The sequence below is a fragment of the Pseudorca crassidens genome, chromosome 5, assembly GCF_039906515.1.
Source record: "Pseudorca crassidens isolate mPseCra1 chromosome 5, mPseCra1.hap1, whole genome shotgun sequence".
NCBI lineage: Eukaryota > Metazoa > Chordata > Mammalia > Artiodactyla > Delphinidae > Pseudorca > Pseudorca crassidens.
Window position 1 is genome coordinate 88051159 of NC_090300.1, and position 21246 is coordinate 88072404.

General features: G+C 37.6%; 1 long non-coding RNA gene across 1 annotated transcript in view; it reads right to left on the reverse strand.

Moving 5' to 3' along the window:
* LOC137225194 (uncharacterized) overlaps positions 1-21246 on the reverse strand; it is a 390177-nt gene that overhangs the window by 79098 nt on the left and 289833 nt on the right. Inside the window, exon 4 of the long non-coding RNA XR_010943731.1 lies at positions 15422-15621. This is a non-coding gene — a long non-coding RNA (uncharacterized lncRNA). The remainder of the gene's footprint in view (positions 1-15421; positions 15622-21246) is intronic.

Sequence of the window (21246 nt, forward strand, 5' to 3'; positions counted from 1 at the left end):
TTTGCCTCCATTCTTTTGTCCCTGACATTTTGGGAACTCAGCTTAAACAATGAGTTTCAAAGAACTTCATTTTAACATCTTGCTATATATAAAGGCCTTTTTTCTAATGATTTCCAAATCTACCAGTAATACATAGCATTTCCCATATTCATGTGTTTTTGCATATGAGTGACTTCTGAAGCTGGAGCAGAGCATGAACCAAACAGATGTGCTTGAGGCTGCTTGGGTTTTAAATGAGCTCTGTAGACATGTGCTGCAGAGATGTGCAGGTGTGAATTTAAAAAAAAAAAGAAAGAAAGAAACTAATGTGGAATTAGAGTTTTTTCTAATCTATGACATGTTACACTAAGCTTACATAGATGCAGAGTGATGACAGAAAAAGCATTATTCTGAGGATTGCACAAAACCCTGTTCACCTGACAATAATAAACAACAGGTGTGGTCGTCAAGATATTAACGTACATAACATATTTGAGTGTCTATAGTATTATTTACCATAAATGGCAGTTTTGAGAGTTAAAATACATTTAAAGAATAAAATTAAAATCAGACATTTGTACAGCGAGATAAAGAAGCAAGAAGTCAATGGCTCTTGGTTATTTTTATTTAACTATTATTTAAAAACCTGCTAGGCTCTTTTGTGCATTTCTATCAGTATAAATAAAGAATATTTATTAAACATGTATGATAAACTTCCTACCATCTTTAAAAGTTGTGCTCTGTAATGTGTGAGTAAATTAATAGCCAGATCTTGGTATTAAAAAGGAAATTCTCCATTTTTGGATTTGCGATTTGCCTATATGAAAATGTGCCTACCCCTACAATTGTTTCTAAGTCCAATGGGATACAGAAATATTTACCAGGGCTCAAAAAGGTGAGCAGATAAAGCAAAGCCAAACCATTCCAAAGATGGTTCATTAAATGGGAGGGGTAGAGGTAGGAAAAGACCAGAACTTTGGGAAAAGCCTTCCCTCCAAACATCTATTCTAGATTCAGACCATCAATTAGTATTTCATTTAGATTATAAAAGTAGAAACTCAGGAATCGTTAAATTCCATTTTTTATAATTTCATGTGAATTAATTCAGTTGAATACCTACATAAATGAAATGAACTGCATTCTGAATCTGGGTGTTAGTTGTAATGAACTCTGGAAGGAAGAGGTCATTTGGAGCTTTGGGCATTGGCAGAGGATGGCAGGGGACCTGGATGAGGTATCCCAAGAGGAACTCTATAGCAGATGAAAAGTACACAAGAGTTTTGGGAAAATAAAGAGAAAATCAGAAAAAATGAGGTAAAAGAGATGCACAAAAATTTCTCTTTTGACAAAAAGAAAATTAAGACCCTAAAGAAGCTTCAGAAAGTTACCTGGCTTATGTGCTCAAGGTTCCTAATGACCCATAGATACCAGGACTAGAGTAGACGATTGGGATTTTGGTCTCTCCTTCTCACATCTCTTCTCCCAGCCTTCTTCCAATGTTCAGTCTTTCTCCACTCAGGGTAAAAGTAAAGGGAGAAAGAAGGGGAGGTGCTGATATGCATATGTACCTGCCAGAGTTTAGACGTCCACCTCCTCTTCACCTCACACCCTCCTCAGCAACCGCTCTCACTTGTTATTTTGGCTCATTGTTATATTCCCAGACTTCACTCTTCACTATATTTGCTAAAAAAATTCCCCCAAAGTACTCCTGTATTTTTCCCCTTTCCAAGATGTTACGCATCCTCCCCACTGGACTAGAGTGAGAGGAGAAAACAACTTATTGAAGATGATGGATCATTCTGAATGTTGCTGTTACATTCCTTGAGATAATTTAGCAGCCATCTATCCTCTCAGCTCAGGAGTGCAGTTTCAAGTCTTCTCCCTCCTAGGGGAAAAAAAAGGCTAGACTTCACCAAGATTTGCAGCCATCATGAGACTAGAAATGTGAGATTGTGGTGTGCTAGTATGTATGGTGACATTAGCTTCCTTCAAGGCTGATTATAGCCTCCCTGCCCTCTGCCAACACATACACAACAATCAAAACTTTTTCTCAAGCTTTCATCTATTCAATCATATAAGAAGCCTTGAAAATAAATTAACATGCTGATTTAGCAAGAGTATAAAAGAAATCGAGTGTAAAATAATCTTTGTAAATCTACAGATAGATGTGCGTATGTGTGTCTGAGTGTGTACGTGGTGATGATAGGGGTGGTGTCATGTATATGTTGCTTTTTTTCACTCAACGTGGAAACATTAAGGGAATAGAGGAAAGCAAATTTAACTCCTGAGAAAGGAAGTAACCTGGCAAGATATGAGTGAGACATATGTAAACATGATAGGCCAAATAGATTTTTTCAGGTTTAATGATTTTCGAAGACCATATAAAAGGCTGATGTAGTACTTTTGTCTTGAGAGCCCCTTCAGAGGCTCTGTCTTCAAACAGATAATGCAGGATAAGCCTATTGAAAGAAAGAGGCCCAATTCCGGATTTCCACCTTTAAAGAATGGAAATGGCAGGATGTATATTATTTATTGCCCAGGTATATTTTTTATTGCTGAAGAGCTTAGGCAAAAATAGAAAGCTAGTGAGTGGATTTGGGGGTAAGAGGGAGAAGGGCCTGGCTTGTTTTAAGTGCCTATAGTGTACTTGTTACTGCATTGGCATTTTGCATACATGATATCCTTCATCCTGGAAATACTAGGCTGATAAAGAGCGTGAATGATTCCACAAACTATGTATTAGCAATAACAATCAAATGTGACATTAGCCATGAAGGCCTTTATGATTCTAACATTTAACATCCAGGGAAGATCCTATGTGGCTAGTTAACAATGAGGTCATTCTGATAGTGAGTGGGCAAGTACCTCTGAGCTCATTTGGATTTTCCTAGGCCATATATGCTCTCTCACACCACACATTAAATCTTTGCAAGAGCACATAATTTCCACCTTTGAAACCTTTACATGTATTTAAGTTCAACAAAAAATAATGCTTCTCTCAAAGGAGTCAATCTTAAACCTACTTCAATCTTACTCCTACACCTTCTAGTATTTGGGTAGAAGGTCTACTGTCTTTTTTGTTATGTGCTATTAGGCATCAGATTAAGAATTTAATCACACTTGAGCTTTAATCACACTTAAATTCTGGCTAGAACAGCAGAGTTTATATTAAGACACTGAACATAGTATAGTATTCTCAGAGGTATGGAACAGGGCTGACTCTTGTGAAAGCTGATTATAGCAAAACGGGATGCAGAAAGTATATTCAGATGGTTTAAATCAAGGAAAAGCCTTTAACCTGACAAACTAGGATTCTTTTCCCAATAGAAAAGTATGACACAATGTGGTATTTCAACTGAGTAGTAGAGATATGTAAGAAATTGTATTTCAACTTAATAAAATGATAGATGGGAAAATAAATTTGAGGAATTATGGGAATAAGGCAAGACTTCCTGTTAGTCTCTCAATGCCAATGTGGCCATTTATTTCTCCATGTCAGTTCATGCTAAATGTAAAAAAAAATAGAAAATAAAAAATGAGATTTGGAGAATGCAGCTAAGACTAATTGTAGTGCTGGGAGCTGACCGCACTAATAATAACAGAAAGGGATGCACATGTTGGAAAGGTGGAAACAAAGTCCACCAGTGCAAAGTGCAAAGTCAAAGAGGGGTCAGAGAGGAGAAATGCAATTATCCTGAAGATGTTAATTTGGTGGCTATGCCAGAGAGGTGTTATTTTATTTGATTTTATTTTATCTTATATTTTCTTTTATTTAAATTTTTGCATAGACTCTAGAGAAGAAGATGGGGTGGGGGAGGGGGAGTTGAAAAAATCATCTCTGAATGATGGAATCTTAGAGTCAGGAAAAATCTGGAAGGAATCATTCTTCTAAGACATGATACTGCAATGTTGGCATTCCTTCTCCAGGAGCTGATAAATGGGCAGCTCCTACCTGGGCACTTCCAGAGACCACCACATAGTTGCAGTTATTAGCAAGGTCTCCACAAACTGAGTTACAATCTTTCTTCCTCTCACTTCCTGCAATTAATCTTCATTCTGTTTTCTGGAGTTACACAGAATAATCACAATTCTTCTTTTCCAGGGAACAACATGTCCAAACAACCTTGGAGAGAGAAGTCAGGAGAAATAGCAAAGTGATGGGACTTCTCATTATGAGAAAATAATTTCTCAGGTACATCTAACTTTGAAAGGGAAAATGGGAACGATGTTCAAATGGAAGAGAAAGCTGAATTTCCAAATTAAGAGAAATTACAATAAAGCACAGAAACAAAGTGGTACACTTATAAATATAACTTGGAAAAAAAGAAGCTGTTGATAACATGAAGGATGTAGAAAAAAGAAAAAATGTACGTATAATCCAATTGAAGAGACAAGAAAATATGCAATAAGCATAATGAATATAATGCATTAAAGTAAGATCAAGCTATAGTACATCACTGTCATTAAACCATGATTTGTATGGTAAGTATTCTAAATTTAAGTTTCAGAGTTTAAGAAGATATTCTGAACTGCATTTAGTGAGGTCAAGCATCTTTCATGTTCTTACTGGCCATTCGTATATCTTCTTTGGAGAAATGTCTTTAAATCCTTTGCCCATTTTTGAATTGAGTTGAATTGTTGCTGAGTTTTATGAATTCCCTGGTACTTCATTTATTTTATTGTAGGATAGTATTCCATTGTATAGCTACATCACATTTTGTTTTTCCATTTCCAACCATTTAAAATTAAAAGGCTTTTTATAGTATTGGGTTGGCCAAAAGTTTCGTTCATTTTTTCCCATAAGATGGCTCTAGTAGCACTTAGTTGTCTTTAACTTCATTCAAAAAAATTTGTTAGATGGTATTGTGACAGCCATCATATCAGTGTGCACTTAAAAAATACTTATCAAAATTGGTGAATTTTTGTGTAGCCATTTTAATATTGAAGATGGAAGGAAAAAAGCAACATTTTTGGCATATGATGCTTTATTACTTCAAGAAAGGTAAAAAAGCAACTGAAATACAAAAAGATTTGTGCAGTGTATGGAGAAGGTGCTGTGACTGATCAAATGTGTCAAAAATGGTGTGCAAAATTTCATGCTGGAGATTTCTCGCTGGACGATGCTCCACAGTCAGGTAGACCAGTTAAAGTTGATAACGATCCAATTGAGACATTAATTGAGAACAAGCAACGTTATACCACGTGGGAGATAGGCAACATACTCAAAATATCCAAATCAAGTGTTGAAAATCATTTGTACCAGCTTGGTTACGTTAATCGCTTTGATGTTTGGGTTCCACAAAAGTTAAGAGAAAAAAACCTTCTTGACTGTATTTCCGCATGTGATTCTCTACTTAAACGTAATGAGGGCTTCCCTGGTGGCGCAGTGGTTGAGAGTCCGCCTGCCAATGCAGGGGACACGGGTTCGTGCCCCGGTCCGGGAAGATCCCACATGCCGCGGAGCGGCTGGGCCTGTGAGCCATGGCCACTGAGCCTGCGTGTCCGGAGCCTGTGCTCCACAACGGGAGAGGCCACAGCAGTGAGAGGCCCGCATACCGCACAAAGAAAAAAAAAAGTAATGAAAATATTCTGTTTTTAAAACAAATTGTGACATGCAATGGAAAGTGGATACTGTACAATAACGTGGAGTGGAAGAGATTGTGGGGCAAGTGAAATGAACCAACACCAACCACACCAAAGGCTGGTCTTCATCCAAAGGTGGTGTTTTGTTATGTATATTGTGGGATTGGAAGGGAGTCCTCTGTTATGAGCTCCTTCTAGAAAACCAAACGATTAATTCCAACAAGTACTGCTCCCAATTAGACCAAATGAAAGCAGCATTAGATGAAAAGTGTCTGGAATTAGTCAACAGAAAATGCATAATCTTCCATCAGGATAATGCAATACCTCATGTTTCTTTGATAATGAGGTGAAAACTGTTACAGCTTGGTTGGGAAGTTCTGATTCATCTGCCATATTCACCAGACATGGCACCTTCGAATTTCCATTTATTTCGGTCTTTACAAAATTCTCTTAATGGAAAATATTTCAATTCCCTGGAAGACTGTAAAAGGCACCTGGAACAGTTCTTTGCTCAAAAAGATAAAAAATTTTGTGAAGATGGAATTATGACGTTGCCTGAAAAATGGCAGAAGGTAGTGGAACAAAAATGTAAATACGTTGTTCAAGAGACCTTCAAGATGACAGAGGAGTAAGACGTGGATATCACCTTCCTCCCCACAAACATCAGAAATACATCTACATGAGGAACAACTCCTACAGAACACTTACTGAATGCTGGCAGAAGACCTCAGACTTCCCAAAAGTCAAGAAACTCCCCACGTACCTGGGTAGGGCAAAAGAAAACAGAAAAAACAGAGACAAAAGAACAGGGACAGGACATGCCCCTCTGGGAAGGGGCAGAGAAGGAGGAAAAGTTTCCACACACTAGGAAGCCCCTTCACTGATGGAGACAGAGGGTGGAGGAGGGGGAAGCTTTGGAGCCACGGAGGAGAGCACAGCAACAGGGGTGCAGAGGGCAAAGTGGAGAGATTCCCGCACAGAGGATTGGTGCCAACCAGCACTCACCAGACTGAGACACTTGTCTGCTCACCTGCTGTGATGGGTGGAGGCTGGGAGCTGAAGCTGAGGCTTCGGAGGTCAGATCCCAGGGAGAGGACTGGGGTTGGCTGCATGAACACAGCCTGAAGGGGGCTAGTGCGCCACAGCTAGCTGGGAGGGAGTCTGGGAAAAAGTCTAGAACTGCCTAAGAGGCAAGAGACCATTGTTTCAGGGTGTGTGAGGAGAGGGGATTCAGAGCACTGCCTAAAGGAGCTCCAGAGATGGGTGTGAGCCATGGCTATAGGTGCGAACAACAGAGACGGGCATAAGATGCTAAGGCTGTTGCTGCAGCCACCAAGAAGCTTGTGTGCAAGCACAGGTCACTATCAACACCTCCCCTCCTGGGAGTCCGGGCAGCCTGCCACTGCCAGGGTCCTGTGATCCAGGGATAACTTCCCTGGGAAAGCACACAGCCCACCTCAGGCACAACGTTGGTGCAATGTCATGCCAGCCTCTGCCACCACAGTTTCGCCCCTCATTCCATACCCCTTCCTCCCTTGGCCTGAGTGAGCCAGAGCCCTTGAATCAGCTGCTCCTTTAACCCCCTCCTGCCTGGACAGGGAACAGATTCCCGCGAATCATCCCAAAATTGAGGTGGTAGACTTTGGGAGCAACTGTAGACTTGGGGTTTGCTTTCTGCATCTAATTTGTTTCTGGTTTTCTGTTTATCTTAGTTTAGTATTTAGAGTTTATTGTCATTTGTAGATTTGTTTATTGATTTGGTAGCTCTCTTCCTTGGTTTTTTTATACATAGATATTTTTTTCCTTTTTCTCTTTTTGTGAGTGTGTATGTGTATGCTTCTTTGTGTGAGTTTGTCTGTATAGCTTAGCTTTTACCGTTTGTCCTAGGGTTCTATCTGTCCTTTTTTTTTTTAGTATAGTTTTTAGCACTTATTATCATTGGTGGATTTGTTTTTTGGTTTGGTCGCTCTCTTGTTTCTTTTTTTTACTACTTTTTATTTTTTTATTTTTAATAATTATCTTTTATTTTAATAACTTTCTTTTCTTTCCTTTTCTTTCTTTCTTCCTTTCGTCCTCTTTCTTTCTTTCTTTCTTTCTTTATTCCTTCCTTCCTTCCTTCTTCCTTCCTTTCTTTCTTCTTACTCCCTTTTATTCTGAGCCATGTGGCTGACAGGATCTTGGTGCTCCGGCCGAGTATCAGGCCTGTGCCTCTGAGGTGGGAGAGCCGAGTTCAGGACATTGATGCACCAGAGAACTCCTGACCCCACGTAATATCAAACAGCGAAAGCTCTCCCAGAGATCTCCATCTCAATGCTAAGACCCAGCCCCACTAAATGAACAGCAAGTTACAGTGCTGGACAACCTATGCCAAACAACTAGCAAGACAGGAACACAACCCCACCCATTAGCAGAGAGGCTGCCTAATATCATAATAAGGTCACAGACACTCCAAAATACACCACTGGATGCGGTCCTGCCCACCAGAAAGAAAAGATCCAGCCTCATCAACCAGAACACAGGCACAGGTCCCCTCCACCAGGAAGTCTACATAACCCACTGAACCAACCTTAGCCACTGGGGGCAGACACCACAAACAATGGAAATTATGAACCTGCAGCTTGCAAAAAGGAGACCCCAAATACAGTAAGTTAGGCAAAATAAGAAGACAGAAAAACACACAGCAGATGAAGGAGCAAGGCAAAACCCATCAGACCAAACAAATGAAGAGGAAATAGGCAGTCTACCTAAAAAAAACTCAGAGTAATGAAACTAAAGATGATCCAAAATCTTGGAAATAGAATGGAGAAAATACAAGAAAGGTTTAACAAGGACCTAGAAGAACTAAAGAGCAAACAAACAGTGATGAACAACAAAATAAATGAAACTAAAAATACTCCAGAAGGAATCAATAGCAGAATAACTGAGGCAGAAGAACGGATAACTGACCTGGAACATAAAACAGTAGAAATAACTACCACAGAGCAGAATGAAGAAAAAAGAATGAAAAGAATTGAGGACAGTCTCACAGACTGCTCGGACAACATTAAATGCACCAACATTCGAATTATAGGGGTCCCAGAAGAAGAAGAGAAAAAGAAAGTGTCTGAGAAAATATTTGTAGAAATAATAGTTGAAAACTTCCATAATATGTGAAAGGAAATAGTCAGTCAACACCAGGAAGTGCAGAGAGTCCCACACAGGATAAATCCAAGGAGAAACAGACCATGACACATATTAATCAAACTGTCAAAAATTAAATACAAAGAAAACATATTAAAAGCAGCAAGGGAAAAACAACAAATAACACACAAGGGAATCCACATAAGGTTAACAGCTGATCTTTCAGCAGAAACTCTACAAGCCAGAAGGGAGTGGCAGGACATATTTAAAGTGATGAAGGAGAAAAACCTACAACCAAGATTACACGACCCAGCAGGGATCTTATTCAGATTTGATGGAGAAATTGAAACCTTTATAGACAAGCAAAAGTTAAGAGAATTCAGCAAAACCAAATCAGCTTTACAACAAATGCTAAAGGAACTTCTCTAGGCAGGAAACACAAGAGAAGGAAAAGACCTACAATAACAAACCCAAAACAATTAAGAAAATGGTATTAGGAACATATATATCAATAATTACCTTAACTGTAAATGGATTAAATGCTCCAACCAAAAGACATAGACTGGCTGAATGGATACAAAAACAAGACCCGTACATATGCTATCTACAAGTGACCCACTTCAGACCTAGGGACACATACAGACTGAAAATGAGGGGATGGAAAAAGATATTCCATGCAAATGGAAACCAAAAGAAAGTTTGAGTAGCAATTTTCATATCAGACAAAATAGACTTTAACATAAAGACTATTACAAGAGACAAAGAAGGACACTACATAATGATCAAGGGATCAATCCAAGAAGAAGATATAACGATTGTAAATATTTATACACCAAATACAGGAGTACCTCAAACCTAAGGCAAATGATAACAGTCATAAAAGGAGAAATTGACAGTAACACAATCATAGTAGGGGAGTTTAACACCCCACATTCACCAATGGACAGATCATCCAAAATGAAAATAAATATGGAAACACAAGCTTCAAATGATACATTAAACAAGATGGACTTAATTGATATTTATAGGACATTCCATCCAAAAACAACAGAATACATTTTCTTCTCAAGTGCTTATGGAACATTCTCCAGGACAGATCATATCCTGAGTCACAAAACAAGCCTTGGTAAACTTAAGAAAATGGAAATCATATCAAGTATCTTTTCCGACAACAACACTATGAGACTAGATGTCAATTACAGGAAAAAGATCTGTAAAAAATACAAACACATGGAGGCTAAACAATACACTACTTAATAACCAAGAGATCACTGAAGAAATCAAAGGGGAAATTAAAAAATACCTGGAAACAAATGACAATGAAAACACGACAACTCAAAACCTATGGGATGCAGCAAAAGCAGTTCTAAGAGGAAAGTTTATGGCAATACAATCCTACCTCAAGAAACAAGAAACATCTTAAATAACCAACCTAACCTTACACCTAAAGCAATTAGAGAAAGAAGAACAAAAAAAACCCAAAGTTAGCAGAAGGAAAGAAATCATAAACAACAGATCAGAAATAAATGAAAAAGAATTGAAGGAAACAATAGCAAACATCAATCAAACTAAAAGGCGGTCCTTTGAGAAGATAAGCAAAATTGATAAACCATTAGCCAGACTCATCAAGAAAAAAAGGGAGAAGACTCAAATCAACAGAATTATAAATGAAAAAGGAGAAGTAATGACTGACACTGCAGAAATACAAAGGATCATGAGAGATTACTACAAGCAACTCTCTGCCAATAAAATGGACAACCTGGAAGAAATGGACAAATTCTTAGAAAAGCACACCCTTCTGAGACTGAACCAGGAAGAAATAGAAAATATGAACAGACCAATCACAAGTACTGAAATTGAGACTGTGATTAAAAATCTTCCAACAAACAAAAGCCCCAGATCAGATGGCTTCACAGGTGAATTCTGTCAAACATTTAGAGAAGAGCTAACACCTATCGTTCTCAAACTCTTCCAAAATATAGAAGAGAGAGGAACACTCCAAAATCATTCTATGAGGCCACAATAACCCTGTTACCAAAACCAGACAAAGATGTCGCAAAGAAAGAAAGCTACAGGCCAATATCACTGATGAACAAAAATCCTCAACAAAATACTAGCAAACAGAATCCAACAGAACATTAAAAGGATCATGCACCATGATCAAGTGGGGTTTATTCCAGGAATGCAAGGATTCTTCAATATATGCAAATTAATCAATGTGATAAACCATATTAACAAATTAAAGGATAAAAACCATATGATCATCTCAATAGATGCAGAAAGAGCTTTTGACAAAATTCAATATCCATTTATGATAAAAACGCTCCAGAAAGTAGGCATAGAGGGAACTTACCTCTACATAATAAAGGCCATATATGACAAACCCACAGCCCATATTGTTCTCAATGGTGAAAAACTGAAACCATTACCACTAAGATCAGGAGCAAGACAACGTTGCCCACTCTCACCACTGTTATTCAACATAGATTTGGAAGTTTTAGCCACGGCAATCAGAGAAGAAAAAGAAATAAAAGGAATCCAAATCAGAAAAGACGAACTAAAGCTGTCACTGTTTGCAGATGACATGATACTATACACAGAGAATCCTAACGACTCTACCAGAAAACTACTAGAGCTACTCAAAGAATTTGGTAAGTTGCAGGATACAAAATTAATGCACAGAAGTCTCTTGCATTCCTATACACTAATGATGAAAAATCTGAAAGAGAAATTAAGGAAACACTCCGATTTACCATTGCAACAAAAAGAATAAAATACCTAGGAATAAACCTACCTAAGGAGACAAAAGACCTGTATGCAGAAAATTATAAGACACTGATGAAAGAAATTAAAGATGATACAAATAGATGGAGAGATATACCATGTTCTTGGACTGGAAGAATCAACACTGTGAAAATGACTCTACTACCCAAAGCAATCTACAGATTCAATGCAATCCCTATCAAACTACCACTGGCATTTTTCACAGAACTACAACAAAAAATTTCACAATTTGTATGGAAACACAAAAGACACCAAACAGCCAAAGCAATCTTGAGGAATAAAAACAGAGCTAGAAGAATCAGGCTCTCACACTTCAGACTAAACTACAAAGCTACAGTAATCAAGACAGTATGCTCCTGGCACAAAGACAGAAATATAGATCAATGGAACAGGATAGAAAGCCCAGAGGTAAACCCATGCACATATGGTCACCTTATCTTTGATAAAGGAGGCAAGAATATACAATGGAGAAAAGACTGCCTCTTCAATAAGTGGTGCTGGGAAAACTGAACAGCTACATGTAAAAGAATGAAATTAGAACACTCCCTAACACCATACACAAAAATAAACTCAAAATGGATTAAAGACCTAAATGTAAGGCCAGACACTATAAAACTCTTAGAGGAAAACATAGGCAGAACACTCTATGACATAAATCTCAGTAAGATCCTTTTTGACCCACCTCTTAGAGAAAGGGAAATAAAAACAAAAATAAACAAATGGGACCTAATGAAAGTTAAAAGTTTTTGCACAACAAAGGAAACCATAAACAAGATGAAAAGACAACCCTAAGAATGGGAGAAAATATCTGCAAATAAAGCAAGTGACAATGGATTAATCTGCAAAATTTACAAGCAGCTCATGAAGCTCAATATCAAAAAAACAAGCCAATCCAAAAATGGGCAGAAGACCTAAATAGACATTTCTCCAAGGAAGATATACAGATTGCCATAAAACGCATGAAAGGATGCTCAACATCACTAATCATCAGAGAAATGCAAATCAAAACTACAATGAGATACCATCTCACACCAGTCAGAATGGCCATCATCAAAAACTCTACAAACAATAAATGCTGGAGAGGCTGTGGAGAAAAGGGAACCCTCTTGCACTGTTGGTGGGAATATAAATTGATACAGCCACTATCGAGAACAGTATGGAAGTTCCTTAAAAAACTAAAAATAGAACTACTATATGACCCAGCAATCCCACTACTGGGCATATACCCTGAGAAAACCATAATTCAAAAAGAGTCATGTACCACAATGTTCACTGCAGCTCTGTCTACAATAGCCAGGACGTGGAAGCAACCTAAGTGTCCATCCACAGATGAATGGATAAAGAAGATGTGGTGCATATATACAATGGAATATTACTCAGCCATGTAAAGAAACAAAATTGAGTTATTTGTAGTGAGGTGGATGGACCTAGAGTCTGTCATACAGAGTGAAGTAAGTCAGAAAGAGAAAAGCAAATACCATACGCTAGCACATATATATGGAATATATATATTTAAAAAAAGGTTCTGAAGAACATAGGGGCAGGACAGGAATAAAGACACAGACATAGAGAATGGACTTGAGGACATGGGGAGGGGGAAGGGTAAGCTGGGACAAAGTGAGAGAGTGGCCTGGACATATATACACTACCAAATATAAAATAAATAGCTAGTGGGAAGCAGCCACATAGCACAAGATCAGCACTGTGCTTTGTGACCACCTAGAGGGGTGGGATAGGGAGGGTGGGCAGGAAACACAAGAGGGAGGAGATATGGGGATATATGTATATGTATAGCTGATTCACTTTGTTATAAAGCAGAAACTAACACACCATTGTAAAGCAATTATGCTCCAATAAAGATGTTAAGAAAAAAAGGGTTAATACGTTGCTCAGTAAAGTTCTTGGTGAAAATGAAAAATGTGTCTTTTATTTTTACTTAAAACCTAAGTCACTTTTTGGCCAACCTATATTAACAAGAGTACAAATGGATAGCCACTGGACAGCCTCACATGTGGAATAAGAAAGAATACATTTCAGTTGTAAAACATGTGAAATACTATGAAAGATAAAGAAGAGATATAAAATATTGGAATAATTTCCTCACTAGACAAGTGAGGTGGAAGCAGACTACTACGAACAAAACCTTCTCACTATTCAGGCAGAATGTGCAACCCCTTTCTGATGACATCATGCAATTAGTTTCAGAAAATCCAAATATAATAAACTCCAAAAGCAATATAGTTATAGATATTGTAATACTATCTTCAACAAGACAAGAAAGTAAATTAATAAAACACGGAACTTCTCTGTCTAATAAAATATTAAGCTATACCAAAAGCCAAAAACAAAACAAAGAAAAAAGTATAAAGTAGAAACAGGAAAAAAATTCTGCAAAACTAAGAACATGGCCACATAAAAATAAATAAATAAAAAACAAAAAAATTAACACTTTAGGAGCCTATTAAGGTAATCAAAAACAATAGATCTTCTTTTCTTTCCATCACCCTCCATACACATCATATTGAGTCTGTCTCTAGACTAAATATTATATCTTTCTACTTCTTTTTATCTCTTCTTTTTTACCTGAGTCCAAGACTTGACCAGTGCTCACTTGGATTGCAGCAACAGCTTTCTAACCATCTCTGTCCTTCTGCTGTTTCTGTTCCCTCACATTTCATTTCAGCAGTTGCAAGAGATACCTTCTTAAAATGTAATTCAGATCATATAGATCCTCTGCTTTAAATTTTTCTATGGCCTTGTATTTCAAACTTTTTCCAAGGCTCTGTATCACCTGGCTCATGCCTATGACTCCAATCTCATCTTTTGTCCATCTTGCCCTTGCTTACCTTGCTCACCAGACTCCAACTCTGCAACTCTGCTGGCTTTTTTCAATACTTCAACACCTCCCACCTCGAGTTTTTAGCATATTCTGTTCCTTCAGCCTGTAGTGCTTGCCTTTCCCCCCACCCCTTTCCTATGATTGCATCTTGTAGATCTCACTTCCTCAGAGAGGCCTTTCCAAAATACTCTGAAGTGGCACCTGAATACTCAATTATTTTTAATATTAGCACAATGTTGCTCTCCTTCTTGACATTTATCCCAGTTTACACTTATTCTTATTCACTTGATTGTTAATTTCTTTATCATATGGAATATTCTACTAGACTATATGATCCATAACACTACATCTTTATCATTTACCATTGGATTCCCAGAGCCTAGCAAAATGCTGGCATATAAGAAACATGCAACAATTACTTATTAAATGAATATTTGATGGTGACTATGCTATCTAGGTTTACCTACAATCAATATTGTACAGATTATACATTTCAATTACCTATAGGTCAATAACCAAATAGGTTAATAGGTCAATAACCAATAGGTCAATAACCAATAACCAATAGGTTAATAGGTCAATAGGTCAATAACCAAAGTTTTCATAACATCTGAATCAGATAGTGTGTTGTTCTAACACATTTATATTGAATAATCCAGACAAAACCAACACATCTGGAGAATCTGTGTCTTTGTTGACAACCAAATTATTTGTGTTTCATAAGGTCTTTACTTCCTATTATTCTGTACTTGAATGCACATGGCTGAATATTTATTTGTCCCAAGAATTGAAACTCAATAACATAAAACTATGGAATATTAGAGTTAGCTGAAAGACATTAAGTCATCTGGTCAAGTTTGTTGCTCAGTATTGGCATCTCTACATCTCTGGCAAAAATCATCAAGCTTGAACATTTGCTGGATTAAAGAGTTCATTAACATACAAGGCAGCCCAAGGTCTAACTCCTAGAAAATTTTTTCATTTACTCGGTGACAATTGGCACCATTTTTCCATCTTCTGACTTATCACAGTAGATTCCCTGTTTGACATCATGACAGCTTGGTTATTTGAAAACAGCTTTTATTTAAATAATGATAGCACTAAGATTACATTTACCTGGATTTCCAAAAGAATGTCACTTTTAGAACTTGTGACACAAACGCAGCACATCTTAGAGGTACTGGTCCAAAAGAGCAGAGTAAGATTTAGCATAAGTCTCCACACAAAGCAATCTCTGTTTCTTCTGCTGCATATCTACCTTCCAGTTTTCCATCTCAGTTAACCCTTCGAAGAACTAATCAAGTTCATGGTACTACCTGAAATTAAGAAAAATATATTGGATAATTGAGAAATGTTGACTTTTCAGAATTCAGTAAGGTGATATAATAAAGCATGGACAGAAGAAGTAGCTAGTTACTGACTCCAGAAAGAGATGGACTTTTCTATACTGCAAGGGTTTTAATCAATGAATTCATTCTTTTTTTTTTCCTAACTCTTTTTCTGTGAATGACTTACCAGCCTACTAAGAGATGTTCATTAGCTTAATTCACTTTATAATTCTATTTGTAATAAAAATTGAAAATCTACAAAAATAAACTCAACTAGTGAATTTGTAATTCTTGTCAAAAATAACTTTTCCTCTTAAAGTATTATGCTAAAAATATTTTAGGAGCTAACCAAGGTGTGTGTGTGTGTTTGTGTGTGTATGTGTGTGGGTATATATCTATATCTATATCTATCTTATGTACACAAACAGATATATACTATACATTTCACTGTCAGTAAGGGACAGTGAAAAAAGCTACAAAAGGAATTGTGCAATACAAATTTCTCCAAATTTCAATATTTTCCCAAAGCTAGGCATATTTCATTAAACACATGGCTCCAGGATTTTCACATATATCTCAACTTGTCATCATTGGCAATTGAGATTTTTACCCTACTACCAGTGAAACCTTCATTTCCTTGGAATTGAAGGAATTATAGAGTGGAATTATAGTGGAATCATAGAGTGACTTCATCCTGTGCAATTATAGAGTGACTTCCAGATATAAAAGATGGAGAAGAGAAGTTCATTTTTTTGTTAAAACAAAAAACAGTAAACTTACTGATGCAGAGTGTCTGGAGGAAGGAGAACATTAATTAACATACATTTGTGGATTATAACATAAAAGAAACTAAGTTTTACTGCTTTTACTTGTCCAGAATAGCTCAAATTTGAGAACATATTGCCAAGTACTAGCCCTACTGAAATAAATTGGGAGTAAAGAATGATTTATTATTAATATAGCAAATGCCAGCAGAGCAGTGTTGGTTCTCTTTATGTCACAGTTATACTTGTCTATATGTTGGCTGCTTCCTCAGTTCTCATAAATAGGTAAATCATTCCCTCAGCTGTTTACTCTTTTCACTTTACTTACCAGCGTAACCTCCTCACAAAGAACAAAGCAAAATTTTCTAGCTGCATTTCTGTTAGTAGGGAGTTGGAGTTAGTGTTTTCTAAGATTCCTCCTAATGCTGAGACATTTTAGGTACGGAGTAACACAGCATAAATAAATTTATTTCTACTAAGAACCTGAATTAAAACATTCTTCTATATTTTCTATGACTCAAAATTCTTTAGTACTTCTTTGTACCCTTTAGAACAGGGATTGGTTTTTGTTTTTTTTTTTTTTTAAATAAAGGGCCAGAGAGTAAATATTTCAGGCTTTGTGGGCCAGTCTCTGCCCCAACTACTCAACTCAGCTGGTGTGGTAGGAAAGCAGCTGTAGAAAAGACATAAAGAAATGGTGTTTCTGTGTTCCAATAAAACTTTATTTACAGCACTCCCTCTTGTGAGAACACCAGAATCACAACTAGCTGCTGGACAATGATCAACAGGAAGACACTGGAACTCACCAAAAAAGATACCCCACATCCAAATACAAAGGAGAAGCCACAATGAGATGGTAGGGGTGGCGCAATCACAGTAAAATCAAATCCCATAACTGCTGCATGGGTGACTCACAGACTGGAGAACACTTAGACCACAGAAGTCCACCAACTGGAGTGAAGGTTCTGAGCCCCACGTCAGGCTTCCCAACCTCGGGGTCTGGAAACGGGAGGAGGTATTACTAGAGAATCAGACTTTGAAGGCTATGGGGATTTGATTGCAGGACTTCGACAGAACTGGGGGAAACAGAGACTCCACTCTTAGAGGGCACACAAAGTAGTGTGTGCATTGGGACTCAGGAGAAGAAGCAGTAACCCCAGGGGAGACTGAACCAGACCTACCTGCTAGTGTTGGGGGGTCTCCTGCAGAGGTGGGGGGTGGCTGTGGCTCAGCATGGGGACAAGGACACTGGCAGCAGACGTTCTGGGAAGTACTCCTTGGTGTGAGCCCTCCCAGAGTCTGACATTAGCCTCACCAAAGAGCCCAGGTAGGCTCCAGTGTTGGGTTGCCTCAGGCCAAACAACCAACAGGGAGGGAACCCAGCCCCACCCATAAGCAGTCAAGCAGATTAAAGTTTTACTGAGCTCTGCCCACCAGAGCAACGGTCAGCTCTACCCACCACCAGTCCCTCCCAACAGGAAACTTGCAAAAGCCTTTTAGATAGCCTCATCCACCAGAGGGCAGACAGCAGAAGCAAGAAGAAGTACAATCCTGCAGCCTGTGGAACAAAAAACATATTCACAGAAAGATAGACAAGATGAAAAGGCAGAGGGCTACATACCAGATGAAGGAACAAGATAAAACCCCAGGAAAACAACTACATGAAGTGGAGATAGGCAACTTTCCAGATAAAGAATTCAGAATAATGATAGTGAAGATGATACAGGACCTCAGAAAAAGAATGGAGGCAAAGATAAAGAAGATGCAAGAAATGTTTAACAAAGACCTAGAAGAATTAAAGAACAAACCAACAGAGATGAACAATACAATAACTGAAATGAAAACTACACTAGAAGGAATCAACAGCAGAATAACTGAGGCAGAAGAACAGATAATTGACCTGGAAGACAGAATGGTGGAATTCACTGCTGTGGAATAGAATAAAGAAAAAAGAATGAAAATAAATGAAGACAGCCTAAGAGACCTCTGGGACAACATTAAACACAGCAACATTTGCACTATACGGGTCCCAGAAGGAGAAGAGAGAGAGAAAGGACCCGAGAAAATATTTGAAGAGATTATAGTCGAAAACTTTCCTAACATGGGAAAGGAAATAGCCACCCAAGTCCAGGAAACGCAGAGTCCCATACAGGATAAACCCAAGGAGAAACACGCTGAGACACATAGTAATCAAATTGGCAAAAAATTAAAGACAAAGAAAAATTATTGGAAGCAACAAGGGAAAAATGACAAATAACATACAAGGGAACTCCCATAAGGTTAACAGCTGATTTGTCAGCAGAAACTGTACAGGCCAGAAGGGAGTGGCATGATATACTTAAAGTGATGAAAGGGAAGAACCTCCAACCAAGATTACTCTACCTGGCAAGGATCTCATTCAGATTCCACAGAGAAATCAAAAGCTTTACAGACAAGCAAAAGCTGAGAGAATTCAGCACCTCCAAACAAGCTTTACAACAACTGCTAAAGGAACTTCTCTAAATGGGAAACACAAGAGAACAAAAGGACCTACAAAAACAAACCCAAAACAATTACAAAAATGGTCATAGGAACATACATATCGATAATTACCTTAAATGTGAATGGATTAAATGCTCCCACCAAAAGACAGAGGCTTGCTAACTGGATACCAAAACAAGACCCATATATATGCTGTCTACAAGAGACCCACTTCAGACCTAGGGACACATTCAAACTGAAAGTGAGGGGATGGAAAAAGATATTCCATGCAAATAGAAATCAAAAGAAAGCTGGAGTAGCAATACTCATATCAGATAAAATAGACTTTCAAATAAAGAATGTCACAAGAGACAAGGAAGGACACTACATAACGATCAAGGGATCAATCCAAGAAGAAGATATAACAATTATAAATATATATGCGCCCAACATAGGAGAACCTCAATACATAAGGCAGCTGCTTACAGCTATAACAGAGGAAATCGACAGTAACAAAATAATAGTGGGGGGCTTTAACACCTCACTGACACCAATGGACAGATCATCCAAAATGAAAATAAATAAGGAAACACAAGCTTTAAATGACACAATAGACCAGAGAGATTTAGTTGATATTTATAGGACATTCCATCCAAAAACAGCAGATTACCCTTGCTTCTCAAGTGCGCACGGAACATTCTCCAGGATAGATCACTTCCTGGGTCACAAATCAAGCCTCAGTAAATTTAAGAAAATTGAAATCATATCAAGCATCTTTTCTGACCACAATGCTATGAGATTAGAACTGAATTACAGGGGAAAAAACATAAAAAACACAAACACATGGAGGCTAAACAGTACATTACTAAATAACCAAGAGATCAGTGAAGAAGTCCAAGAGGAAATCAAAAAATACCTAGAGACAAATGACAATGAAAACATGATGATCCAAAACCTATGAGATGCAGCAAAAGCAGTTCTAAGATGGAAGTTTATAGCTATACAAGCCTACCTGAATAAACAACAAAAATCTAAAATAAAAAATCTAACCTTACACCTGAAGGAACTAGAGAAAGAAGAACAAACAAATCCCAAAGTTAGCAAAAGGAACGAAATCATAAAGATTAGAGCAGAAATAAATGAAATAGAAACAAAGAAAACAATAGCAAAGATCAATAAAACTACAAGCTGGTTCTTTGAGAAGATAAACAAAATTGATAAACCATTAGCCAGACTCATCAAGAAAAAGAGGGAGAGGACTCAAATCAATAAAATTCAAAATGAAAAAGGAGAAGTTACAACAGACTCTGCAGAAATACAAAGCATCCTAAGAGACTACTATAAGCAACTCTATGCCAATAAAATGGACAACCTGGAAGAAATGGACAGATTCCTAGAAAGGTATAACCTTCCAAGACTGAACCAGGAAGAAACAGAAAATATGAACAGACCAATCACAAGGAATGAAACTGAAAGTGTGATTAAAAATCTTCCAACAAACAAAAATCTGGGACCAGATGGCTTCACAGGTGAATTCTGTCAAACATTTAGAGAAGAGGTAACACCCATCCTTCTCAAACTCTTCCAAGAAATTGTGGAGGAGGGAACACTCCCAAACTCATTCTATGAGGCCATCACCACCCTGATACCAAAACCAGACAAAGATACTACAAAAAAAGAAAATTACAGACAAATAATCACTGATGAATATAGATGCAAAAATCCTCAACAAAATACTAGCAAACAGAATCCAACAACACATTAAAAGCATCATACACCATGATCAAGTGGGCTTTATCCCAGGGATGCAAGGATTCTTCAATATACGCAAATCAATCAATGTGATAAACCATATTAACAAATTGAAGAATAAAAACGATATGATCATCTCAATAGATGCAGAAAAAGCTTTTGACAAAATACAACAGCCATTTATGATAAAAGACTCTCCAGAAAGTGGGCATAGAGGGAACCTACCTCAACATAATAAAGGCCATATACAACAAACCCACAGCAAACATCATTCTCAATGGTGAAAAACTGAAGGCATTTCCTCTAAGATTAGGAACAAGACAAGGATGTCCACTCTCGCCACTACTATTCAACATAGTTTTGGAAGTCCTAGCCATGGCAATCAGAGAAGAAAAAGAAATAAAAGGGATACAAATTGGAAAAGAAGAAGTAAAAGTGTCACTTTTTGCAGATGACATGATACTATACATATAGAATCCTAAAGACTCTACCAGAAAACTACTAGAGCTAATCAATGAATTTGGTAAAGTTGCAGGATACAGAATTAATGCACAGAAATCTCTTGCATTCCTATACACTGATGAAAAGTCTGAAAGAGAAATTAAGGAAACACTCCGATTTACCATTGCAACAAAAA